The following is a 12,482-nucleotide window of genomic DNA, read 5'->3' on the forward strand; positions in this document are numbered from 1 at the left end:
TATGCCTGTGTCACGTGTGGTTACCCCAGTTGTATTTCCTACCTGCAGCATGAATACACGGTACTGAGACATAGCTGGACTCGTGTCTTCCTTATCATGCACCACACATGGTGTCAGAAGTCCAAGCAGGACCTGATTATGCCCCATATTCTGTCCATTGTTGAGACAGCGTGCGTTTATTTGTTTTGGTGAGTTTTAGCAGTTTCTGTTAGCACCGCGTTGGTAACGTTATAACGTTAATGATGGCTTCCAACATGCCGCCTCCGGAGCCCATGAAGATGGCTGGGGACACTCACGGTAACTGGAAAAAGTCTGCCTCTTGTGAATACAGAACTATAAAAGATAAACTCATAAAGGACAGGCTTGTGAGGGTGCCAGACGTCGTTTACTAAGAGAAAATGATCTCAAATTGGATCAGGCAATTATGATCTGCCGTGCAGCCGAGGTCATGGACAACAAATTAAAGATGTCACTGGGCAACTCTGGGCCTGGAGAGAGCGTGAATGCTACGCAGGGGGGGACAAAGATATGGATGCAGTAGGCCATCTGAGCCCACCAACACCAGGTCTGCCGGTAGGCCATCTGAGCCCACTAACACCAGTTCACAGCACTAGGGCATGAGAGACACTGGGGAATACAAGTACTGTGGCACAAGGCACAAACGCGGGCGAGACCAGTGCCCTGCATTTGGTAAATCTTGCCGCTCTTGTGGCACTGCCAACCATTTTGGTAAAGTACGCATGAAAGGAGGTCAGCACGCACGCTGGTTGAACGCCATGGATGGCCCGTCGGCATGGGAACAAGAGGACAGTGATGGAGATGAGAGATACAATATGTGTACACAGCAGAGAGCGTGGGAGCTGTGAACACGCAAGGGAAGAAGTGGTTTGTCAATCTGCCACTGCAACAGGGGGTCCAGAGGTGCCAGCTCGACTCTGGTGCCACCTGCAATGTGATGAGGATGAAGGACAAGATGAGACTGGCGCCTAGAACGACTCTTCAGAAGAGTCTCACCAGATTGAAGCTGTACAACAGTGAGTGGATAAACTCGCTGGGGTTGTACAGCACACGGTGTGTCATTGGGGGCAGAACACACAACCTGGACTTCGAGGTTGTGCATACAGGCCAGAGGCCCTTGCTTTTAGGGGAGACGTGAGAGACTGAGCCTGATACGATTCACCATTCCTGAGGAGCTACATAAGGTGGAACACTGCAGGATGGGAGACCTGACCAAAGAGCGTCTCATCAAAACATACCACGACGTGTTCACCAGCCCAGTTCAGTCCCTGCCTGGTGATGTTCACTTTGAGATGGATAGCAATGTGGCGCCTGTGCAGTGTGCCCCCAGGAATGTTCCAGTGGCCCTCAAGGCAGCTGTTAAAGCACAGCTCGATCAATACGAAAAGGACGGACATTTGACCACGGTCACACAGCCCACAGACAGATCAGCAATCTGGTCATAGTGAAAAAGCCGGAAAAGTTGAGACTTTGCATTGACCCGAAGCCACTCAACCGAGCCCTGAAACGGTCCCACTACCTTATACCCACTTTAAATGACGTGCTGTACAAGGCACATATATTCACGCTAGTGGATGCGCGTGATGCATTCCTGCAGTGCCGACTGGATGAGGAGAGCAGCCGGATGACAACATTCTGGACACCATGGGGCAGAAAACGGTGGCTGAAGCTCCCCTTTGGTGTGTCAGTTGCTCCGGAACTGTACCAGAGAAAGCAACATGAGCTCCTAGTTGGATTAACAGAGATTGAGCCCATAGCCCAGGTATGGGCAAACTACGGCCCGCGGGCCACATCCGGCCCACGGGACCGTTTAATCCGGCCCGCCAACCCTGAATCAATTGTATTATTAAACTTTTTTTGGGGTCGTTTTGCCTGCAATGACTGCGTTTCCCCAGTAGATGGGGAACTGCTCGCCTGCGCATTTACTACCGGAAGCCGTGTATTTGCGAGGGAGTTGGGCTTCAAACACGTCATGTCCTCACCGCAGCACCCAAAAGCTAACGGCAAAGTGGAGTCAGCAGTAAAGATTGTGAAAGTCCTGTGCAAAAAGGCTGACCGTGCCAAGGAGGATCCCTGGAAGGCCATTCTTCATTGACGAAACACGCCCACTGAGGGCATGCATTGCAGCCCACCGGCTCATGTCACGAAGGCTGAGAACCCTTCTTCCGGTGGTTGACCAGCTCCTTGCACCTCAGGTCATCACAGGGGTTCCCGACAAGCTGAGGGGGAAGCATCAGGCGATGAAGTTAGTGTATGACAAATCGGCGAGGGATCTGCCGGAGCTGAGCGTCGGCCAGCCCATCAGGATGAAGCCGCTCCCGGGAGACAGGACAGGCAGATGGAGGCGAGGGGTGTGCCTGCAGCAGTTGGGACTCCGGTCCTATTTGGTCGATGTGGGGGGGACAACATATCGACGCAACAGAATTGATCTTCAACCGGCCGAGGCGACCCCTGCCCAACCGCCGGCTCGACCAGAATTGAGTCCAGAGCAGCCTGCAAATAGAGATGGCAACAGAGGCAGCTTTGGCGGTGCCGGGGAGTCTCCACTGTCTTCACCTACCCCAAGGTCACCGCCGTCTTCTCCGCAGGCCAGAGAGACACCACGCCGCATGCAACAGGGCCAGGCCTTCTCCCGGAGTGGGATGCTGATTAAGCCTCCTGATAGACTTTACCTCTAGGTCACACATGGACTGTGACACACACACACTGACATACACTCGAATACGACATGCAAGGACTGGGTGCACTCCCAAACACACGTGGACTGTGAATTCTGTTGAATTAAAAAAAAAAAAAAAAAGAAAGTGAGTGATGTAACAAAACAAAAGTGATGTTCTGATTTATTGTGATTTTGATGACAGGTGTGTTCTTATCCTGCTACTATGTAGTGTCACGTTCTATGGCCATATATTTGATATTTGATGTTGAACCAGGTATTGCTATCTGAGGTTGAATCTGGTGTTACTAATATGTTGTTGGTCTACAGTTGATTTACAGGCAGCATTGTTCCAGTGTGGATATTTTATTAAAGGAATGGAGAGGTTACAGGATGATTGTATTGACATACTGCGCCACCCTGTGGCAGCCACAGAGCCCTCACCTATAATATGCCTGTGTCACGTGTGGTTGCTCCAGTATTTCCTACCTGCAGCATGAATACACGGTACTGAGACATAGCTGGACTCGTGTCTTCCTTATCATGCACCACACATTGTAACAGAATACGGCTTTGATGCTAATGCTATTTCGCTTGCAGTCAGGTAGCTGGCTTTTACCGCTGCTTCACTGACTTGTCAGCTCTGGATGAAAGTTGACTGCTGTTTCCTCAGACCCGCCTGCAATTCGTTGATCTTATCTCTTCTCAGTTGTCCTTGCAAGCCGTCATATTTTTCGCTGTGAAGTCTCGTAGTGGCATCGAATATTATATTCCTTCAATACCGAAACTTGTTGCAAGCACACCAAGCACAAAGGTTTTCCGTGCTTATCTATAAATAAATAGAACGTTGTCCATTTTTAGGTGATAATTCTACACTCAGTATCTACTTTTCTTCGTTTGGATAATGACATTTTGACGAATGAGGGTGTAGGAGAGGGATAGAAATCAGGGTAGAAACAACGTCGCAACAAGCAGCAATTGGTGCATTGTTACCGTCTGCTGTGTTGGGTCTGTCTTCTCTGATCAAAACAATGTTGTCTCCTACTCTGATCAAAACAGTGTGCCCATAGCGGATAATCCATGAATTGCATATTATTAAAATATGAATTCTGAGTTATTTAAGCATTCTTTCACTTTTAAATTATCCTGCGGGCCTGATCGAATGAGGGCCTGATCGAACTTCCTTGCGGGCTGATTCCTGCCCGCGGGCCGTATATTTGACACCCATGGACCAAAGTGAAAGCTTCCACAAGGTTTGAACCTGTTTCAATAACAAACCGCCAAGTGCTTTTAACTTTTTAACTTCTTGGATGTTAAATAACATCTTAAAGAGAAAAGTGACAACATTAATTGAATGAAATATGATGACTGCTGGGATAGGCTCCAGCACGCCCGCGACCCCCGTGGAGACAAGCGGTATAGAAAATGGATGGATAAATAGATGGATATTGTATGCATGTTCATACATTGAGATGCTATAAAATTACATTTATCAGCAATTAGTATTCTTTTTAAATCTTGACTATACTGTATGGGAGTGTAAAAGTAAACAAATAATAACAAAAGTAAACAATTAATAACAATAAAGCTGAGGTGGGCAAGCAATGGCCCGTGTGCCATACAGTCAATCAAGCCAAGCCAAATTTAATTTAGACTGCCAATTCACATGAGAGATTATCTCAAGACACTTAACATATGGAGCAAATATACAACCATGCTTCTTATACATCAAAAGTGAACCACACATGAGCAAACACCAGGTGAAGGAGGCGAGAAAAAACGTATTTACGGACATAACCTCAAACAGGCTCGAGACTCAGTGTGGGGTGGCCATTTGCCTCAACTGGTCGAGTTGAGGTTGTCTTTGATGGAGGAAAGAGGCGGAGAGGAAGACATTGGATGGAGTGAATAAGAAGATAGTGGATAATGTATGAATTGGATTAGGAATAATAATGATACGATATTAATGAGATTACCAATACTGTGAATGACTTAATCACAGCAGCTGTGCAAGTGTTGCTGTTGTTGGCTGGACCATCTGGAAGCACTGACTACAAGTGAAAAGAAGAATCGCATGAACAGCCCCAAAAACGCAACCCACAAATGATTAGACTACGTAATAACAGTTTGCAAAGGAAAGGAACTGACCACTGCCATGAGTGCCCCCCGAAAAAAAAAAAAAAAAAACCTTTTAGAATTACAGATGTTAATACTTAAAATATGTGAGTCCCAATTGGTGTGTTGGCACATAGTCAAGGTTCCAGGTGCACTCCAAGGGTCTTAAATGGGACATTTATGCCCATGTTGGCACAACCACCTGCGCTGGATACCCTGGCAGTTTGGACCAGTACGACACGGATGCCCAGACCTTCGCTGAGTGGGAAGTTGACCTGCTCAAGTTTGACGGCTGCTCCATGGACGCTACTTTGCTTGAGGAAGGCGAGCATGTCCACTGTGTGATCATTCAGGCTACAATTTGAAAGCATTGTTTTCTCTAGGATTGTGATTTGTGGTGGCTAAATTAGAGAGCGTAGCAGAAATTGACTTTGACTTTGAAATGGCATTTATTTCCCTGTGCCTTAATTCCCTTGGTTGTCTCACTTGATGGCGTTTAGAGCCTCTTAGAGTCAGAACGCCCCCACTCCACAATGGCGTGAAAGCGCTTTAACGCATCATTTATTTTTCTTCAGGGTACATAAACTTGTCCAAAGCGCTAAACAGAAAAGGAAGACCCAACCTATATTCCTGAGTGTCCTTTGTATGAGTGGCCTTTCCAAAAGGTAACAATTGATCCCTAATGTTTTAATTCTGAATTCCCCAGATATGGTTTAAGTTGTAGCCTTTTTGTGACCCCTTATTTCAGCCAAATCACACCACCGTTGCAGAAACACGCAACCAGTGGCGCAACTTCGCAAATGTCTATGATTCGTGGAGCAGACTCAAGTCCATCTTGGATTGGACTGCTACTCACCAGGACGTCATTGTCCCCTCAGCTGGTCCCGGGCGCTGGAATGACCCAGATATTTTACGAATGTCTTTAATTTAAGCCTGTGTTTGATCTCCTGAGAAGTGCATGGCCTATGGCAGGGGTGTCCAAACGTTTTGCAAAGGGGCAGATTTGGTGAGGTGAAAATGTGTGAAAAATGTTCTTTGAACCATTAATGTTAAATGCAAATGAATTATTCTATTAAATGTTTATAGCAAATGGCATACCTTCACACAGCTTACAAATCTAAAGTTTCAACCAAAATCACCATGTCTTTCATATTTGAAGACCACATAAAATAAATAAAAAATCTGTCTGGAAAAAAAAAAAACTCTGGTAATATTCACCCCTCCGCGAGTCGTCACCTTATCGTGGTGGAGGGGTTTGCGTGCCCCTATGATCCTAGGAGCCATGTTGTCGGGGGCTTCATGCCCCTGGTAGGGTCACCCATGGCAAACGGGTCCTAGGTGAGGGGTCAGACAAAGCACGGCTCACCCAAGCCCCTTATGATGAGTGATATAAATGGACTTAGTTTTCCCTCGCCCGGACGCGGGTCACCGGGGCCTCCCTCTGGAGCCAGGCCTGGAGGCGGGGCTCGAAGGTGAGCGTCTGGTGGCCGGGCCTTCGCCCATGGGGCCCGGCCGGGCATAGCCCGAAATGGAAACGTGGGTCCCCATTCCCATGGGCTCACCACCTGTGGGAAGGGCCGAAGGGGTCGGGTGCAATGTGAGCTGGGCGGCAGCCAAAGGCGGGGACCTTGGCGGTCTGATCCCCGGCTGCAGAAGCTGGCTCTTGGGACATGGAATGTCACCTCTCTGGCTGGAAAGGAGCCCGAGCTGGTGTGCGAGGCAGAAAGATTCTGACTAGATATAGTCGGACTAGCCTCCACACACAGTTTGGGTTCCGGTACAAGCCCTCTCGAGAGGGGCTGGACTCTCTTCCACTCTGGAGTTGCCCACGGTGAGAGGCGTCGAGCAGGTGTGGGTATACTTATTGCCCCCCGGCTGGGCGCCTGCACATTGGGGTTCACCCCGGTGAACGAGAGGGTAGCCTCCCTCCGCCTTCGGGTGGGGGGACGGGTCCTGACTGTTGTTTGTGTCTATGCACCAAACAGCAGCTCAGAGTACCCACCCTTCTTGGGGTCCCTGGAGGAAGTGCTGGAGAGCGCTCCTTCTGGGGACTCTATCGTTCTACTGGGTTACTTCAATGCTCACGTGGGCAATGACAGTGAGACCTGGAAGGGCGTGATTGGGAGGAACGGCCCCCCTGATCTGAACCCGAGCGGTGTTCTAATGTTGGACTTCTGTGCTCGACACGGATTTTCAATAATGAACACCATGTTCAAGCATAAGGGTGTCCATGTGTGCACTTGGCACCAGGACACCCTAGGCCGCAGTTCGATGATCGACTTTGTAGTCGTGTCATCGGATTTGCGGCCGCATGTTTTGGACACTCGGGTGAAGAGAGGGGCGGAGCTGTCAACTGATCACCACCTGGTGGTGGGTTGGCTCCGATGGTGGGGGAAGATGCCGGTCCGACCTGGCAGACCCAAACGCTCTGTGAGGGTCTGCTGGGAACGTCTGGCAGAATCTCCTGTCAGGAAGAGCTTCAACTCCCACCTCCGGCAGAGCTTTTCCCACATCCCGGGGGAGGCGGGGGACATTGAGTCTGAGTGGACCATGTTCCGCACCTCCATTGTTGAGGCGGCCGACCGGAGCTGTGGCCGTAAGGTCGTTGGTGCCTGTCGTGGCGGCAATCCCCGAACCCGCTGGTGGACACCGGCGGTAAGGGATGCCGTCAAGCTGAAGAAGGAGTCCTATCGGGCCGTTTTAGCCTGCGGGACTCCGGAGGCAGCTGACAGGTACCGGATGGCCAAGCGGAACGCGGCTTCGGCGGTTGCTGAGGCAAAAACCCGGGCATGGGAGGAGTTCGGTGAGGCCATGGAGAATGACTTTCGGACGGCTTCGAGGAAATTCTGGTCCACCATCCGGCGTCTCACGAGGGGGAAGCAATGCAACGTCAACACTGTTTACAGTGGGGATGGCGTGCTGCTGACCTCGACTCGGGACGTCGTGAGTCGGTGGGGAGAATACTTCGAAGACCTCCTCAATTCCACCTACACGCCTTCCATTGAGGAAGCAGGGCCTGGAGACTCTGAGGCGGATTCTCCAATCTCTGGGGTCGAAGTCACTGAGGTAGTTAAAAAACTCCTCGGTGGCAAGGCCCCGGGGGTGGATGAGATCCGCCCAGAGTTCTTAAAGGCTCTGGATGTTGTGGGGCTGTCATGGCTGACACGCCTCTACAACGTTGCGTGGACATCGGGGACAGTGCCTCTGGATTGGCAGACTGGGGTGGTGGTTCCCCTCTTTAAGAAGGGGGACCGGAGGGTGTGTTCCAATTACAGGGGAATCACACTCCTCAGCCTCCCTGGTAAGGTCTATTCAGGGGTGCTGGAGAGGAGGGTCCGTCGGGAGGTCGAACCTCGGATTCAGGAGGAGCAGTGTGGCTTTCGTCCTGGCCGTGGAAGAGTGGACCAGCTCTACACCCTCGGCAGGATCCTCGAGGGTGCATGGGAGTTCGCCCAACCAGTCCACATGTGTTTTGTGGACTTGGAGAAGGCGTTCGACCGTGTCCCTCGGGAGGTTCTGTGGAGGGTGCTTCGGGAGTACGGGGTGCCGAGCCAACTGATAAGGGCGGTTCGGTCCCTGTATCACCGATGCCAGAGTCTGGTCCGCATTTCCGGCAGTAAGTCGGATTCGTTCCCAGTGAGGGTTGGACTCCGCCAAGGCTGCACTTTGTCACCGATTCTGTTCACAATTTTTATGGACAGAATTTCTAGGCGCAGCCGAGGCGTTGAGGGGGTCCGGTTTGGGGACCTCAGCATCGCGTCTCTGCTTTTTGCAGATGACGTGGTGCTGTTGGCTTCTTCAGGCCGTAATCTCCAGCTCTCGCTGGAACGGTTCGCAGCCGAGTGTGAAGCGGTCGGGATGAGGGTCAGCACCTTCAAATCCGAGTCCATGGTCCTCGATCGGAAAAGGGTGGAATGCCCTCTCCGAATCGGGGATGAGATCCTGCCCCAAGTGGAGGAGTTCAAGTATCTTGGAGTCTTGTTCACGAGTGAGGGGAGGATGGAGCGTGAGATCGACAGGCGGATCGGTGCAGCGTCGGCAGTAATGCGGACCCTGTACCGGTCCGTTGTGGTGAAGAGAGAGCTGAGCCAAAAGGCAAAGCTCTCAATTTACCGGTCGATTTACGCTTCTACCCTCACCTATGGTCACGAGCTATGGGTCGTGACCGAAAGAACGAGATCTCGGATACAAGCGGCCGAAATGAGTTTTCTCCGCAGGATGTCCGGGCTCTCCCTTAGAGATAGGGTGAGAAGCTCGGTCATCCGGGAGAGACTCGGAGTAGAGTCGCTACTCCTCCACGTTGAGAGGAGCCAGATGAGGTGGCTCGGGCATCTTATCAGGATGCCTCCTGGACGCCTCCCAAGGGAGGTGTTCCGGGCATGTCCCACCGGTAGGAGACCCCGGGGACGACCCAGGACGCGCTGGAGAGACTATGTCTCTCAGCTGGCCTGGGAACGCCTTGGGATCCCCCGGGATGAGCGGGATGAAGTGGCTGGGGAGAGGGAAGTCTGGGAGTCCCTCCTAAAGCTGCTGCCCCCGCGACCCGACCCCGGATAAGCGGAAGAAGATGGATGGATGGATGGATGGATGGATGAATGGATGGATGGAAATATTCAACATATCTGCGTTCATACCGTATTGGCCCGAATATAAGACGGTGTTTTTTGCATTGAGATAAGACTGAAAAAGTGGGGGTTGTCTTACATTCGGGGTCTAGACATTATACCAATTCACAACGCTAGATGGCGCCAGATATCTTTAAAGTGAATGCTGAACCTCCCCAGGCCAAAGCGAACCCCTGTCACGAAGAATAAAAATAAAAATAGCGGTAGCACGAAGAAGAAAAATAAAAAATAGCGGTAAGAAAGAAAAGAGAAGAAAATAAGAGAAGAGATAACAGAAAATGTGAGGACAGTGACACTGAGCACAGCGAGGCTGAGGATGTTTGTGAGGAGTAATGTTCTGACATGACAGATCTCAGCTACTCTCGAATTTAAACCAGTTTGCATTATTTAATTGCAACGTTTTTCTTTATTCAGATTTGTTTCAAGACTGCAGTTACAGTTAGACTTCACTTTGATGGTTAATGCAGTTATTGCAATTTTGTTGTTTTATCACAGTACCATATTTTTCGGACTATAAGTCGGGTTTTTTTTTCATAGTTTGGGTGGGGGGGCGACTCATACTCAGGAGCGACTTATATATGAAATTATTCACAAATTTTCAAAAAAAATCCACGATGTAGTGAAACCGTGATAAACGAACCGCGATGTAGCAAGGGATTATTGTAATTTGAACTGCAACTGACGTCAGCGGCGCGGCGCACACGCAGCGGTTGTTTGCAGTAAGGACAAAGGATTCGATCACGGGATTTAATGACTTGGAGTGACAGTGATTGTTTGATAAAATTGTCCTTTATAATTATGTGCTGCTGCTTGCTGCTGCTGCTGGTTGATGCTGGCTGCTGCTGGCTGCTGCTGGCTGCTGCTGCTGGCTGCTGCCTGTTGCTGCTGTTGCTGCTGCTCCTGCTGCTGGCTGCTGCTGCTGCTGGCTACTCGCTGCTGGCTGCTGCTGGCTGCTGCTGGCTGCTGCTGGCTACTGCTGGCTACTGCTGGCTGCTGCCACCGCTGCCGCTGCTACCGCCGCCGCCGCCGCCGCTGCCGCCGCTGCTGCTGCTCACTGGACAAGAGGATTGGGTTGTTTGCTGCTTATGAACCCTGGTGTGTGCGTGCTCCCAATCAGGATAAATTGCGCTCAGCTGTTGAGGCGCTCTGAGGAGCTCCACTGCATGCTGCACGTTCACGTCGTACACCTGCAGTGACCTCTTGTGGTCACATGCACCCACAGACAGGAGCGCACCTCCCAGGTCGCCGCAACAGGCATTTCATTCCTCATGTGCAAACTTTGTAGGAACAAATTTTCAAATGCCCAATAGTAATCTTCCCCCAGGCTGTCGCTCTGATGAACTCACACCACTCATAGAGTCTCAGAGACATCACTGGGCAATAATATCCTGCTCTTGCTACTTAAATGATGTTAGTTACCTGAATGTTGTTAGTCACCTTAATGTTGTACAGAGGCTGAGATCAACCGGAGTCAAACTCCTTGTTTGGCATGCACAAACTTGGCCAATAAAGCTGATTCTGATTCTAACAAAGGAATCAAGATGGCGGCGCGTGCACACGCAGCGGCCACTCTCTGTCCCGTCAGTACGGTGATTTGTTCGTCTAATGAGTGTTCGTCCGACAGTCATATGTGTTCGTCTCGTCGTGCTTTATCGTGCTACAAGTACAGCAGGCAGGTTCTGCTCGACATCGGCAAAAGTAGGTTTTGTGGCGTTCTGGACTTTGAAGCGGCGACATTAAAGGCGCTCGGACTGCTACGTCCTGAAACGTCGCCGACCTCGCCCGCTATTCCTCCCCTGGTTGGGGGCCGTCGGAAACGGTGTGCGAGGAGGCAGAAGAGGGGCAAGCGCGGAGGCGTCCGGGCCAGGCTGGCGGCCAACCCAGCGCGCCCGGCGGTGCCCACCATTCTTCTGGCGAATGTTCGATTGCTGGACAACAAAATGGATTACGTTCGCCTGCTGAGGTCTACGAACCGGACGGTGCGGAACTGCTGTGTGCTCGTGTTCACCGAGACCTGGTTGACTGACAACATTCCGGACTCAGCCGTGCATCTGGAGCGGCTAGCGTGCTATCGGGCCGACCGTGCCATTGTACGAGGGGGAAAGTCGCGAGGCGGTGGAATATGCGTCTACATCCAAGAGGAATGGTGCCGGGACTCTGTGGCGGTATGTAAGCACTGCTCGCCACTTGCGGAGTTTGTGATCATTAAGTGCCGTCCTTTTTATCTGCCGAGGGAATTTACCGCGATTCTGCTAGTCGCGGTATACATCCCGCCTACCAACATCGAAGGCGACAGGATCGCCGCGCTTGGTGAACTGTACCAGGCTGTCAGTGAACAGCAGACAGCGCACCCTGACGGTTTCACCATCTTCGCTGGAGACTTCAATCATGCCAACCTGAAGTCAGTTTTCCCGAGGCTTCACCAGCATGTTACTTTTCCATCACGTGGAGACAGCTTCCTGGACCTGGTCTACTCTGCGCAAAAGGGAGCTTTCAAAGTCACCCCCCTCCCCCATCTTGGGCTTTCTGACCATCTCACCGTTTTGCTTTTGCCCGCACAATTGGTGAAGGCATCCAGGCCGGTTCGGAGGCGGGTTCGGGTGTGCCCTGAGGGTGCCTCCGATGCACTTCGTGACTGCTTTGACACCACTGACTGGGACTTGTTTAAGCAGGCAGCCACCTACAACGATCGGACGGACATAGAGGAGTATACTGACTCTGTTACCTCTTACATCACGAAGTGCATCGATGATGTGACTTGCTCAAAATCCGTCGTCACTCGAGCGAACTGGAAGCCGTGGCTGACAGGGGCTGTCCTCAGACTGCTGAGGGCCAGGGACAAGGCTTTCAGAGCGGGGGATGAGGCTGGCTTGAGGACAGCGAGGGCCGACCTGTCCCGAGGCATCAAAGAAGCGAAGAAGGCATTCTCGTGCAAGGTCTCCACCCACTTCAAGGACAGCAAGGACGCACGTAGCCTTTGGCAGGGCATTCAGACCATCACGGACTACAAGCCCGCGCCGAGGAGCTGTGAGGGCGACGTCCGTCTGCTGAACGATCTGAACGGCTTC

The sequence above is a fragment of the Syngnathus scovelli genome, chromosome 4, assembly GCF_024217435.2.
Source record: "Syngnathus scovelli strain Florida chromosome 4, RoL_Ssco_1.2, whole genome shotgun sequence".
NCBI lineage: Eukaryota > Metazoa > Chordata > Actinopteri > Syngnathiformes > Syngnathidae > Syngnathus > Syngnathus scovelli.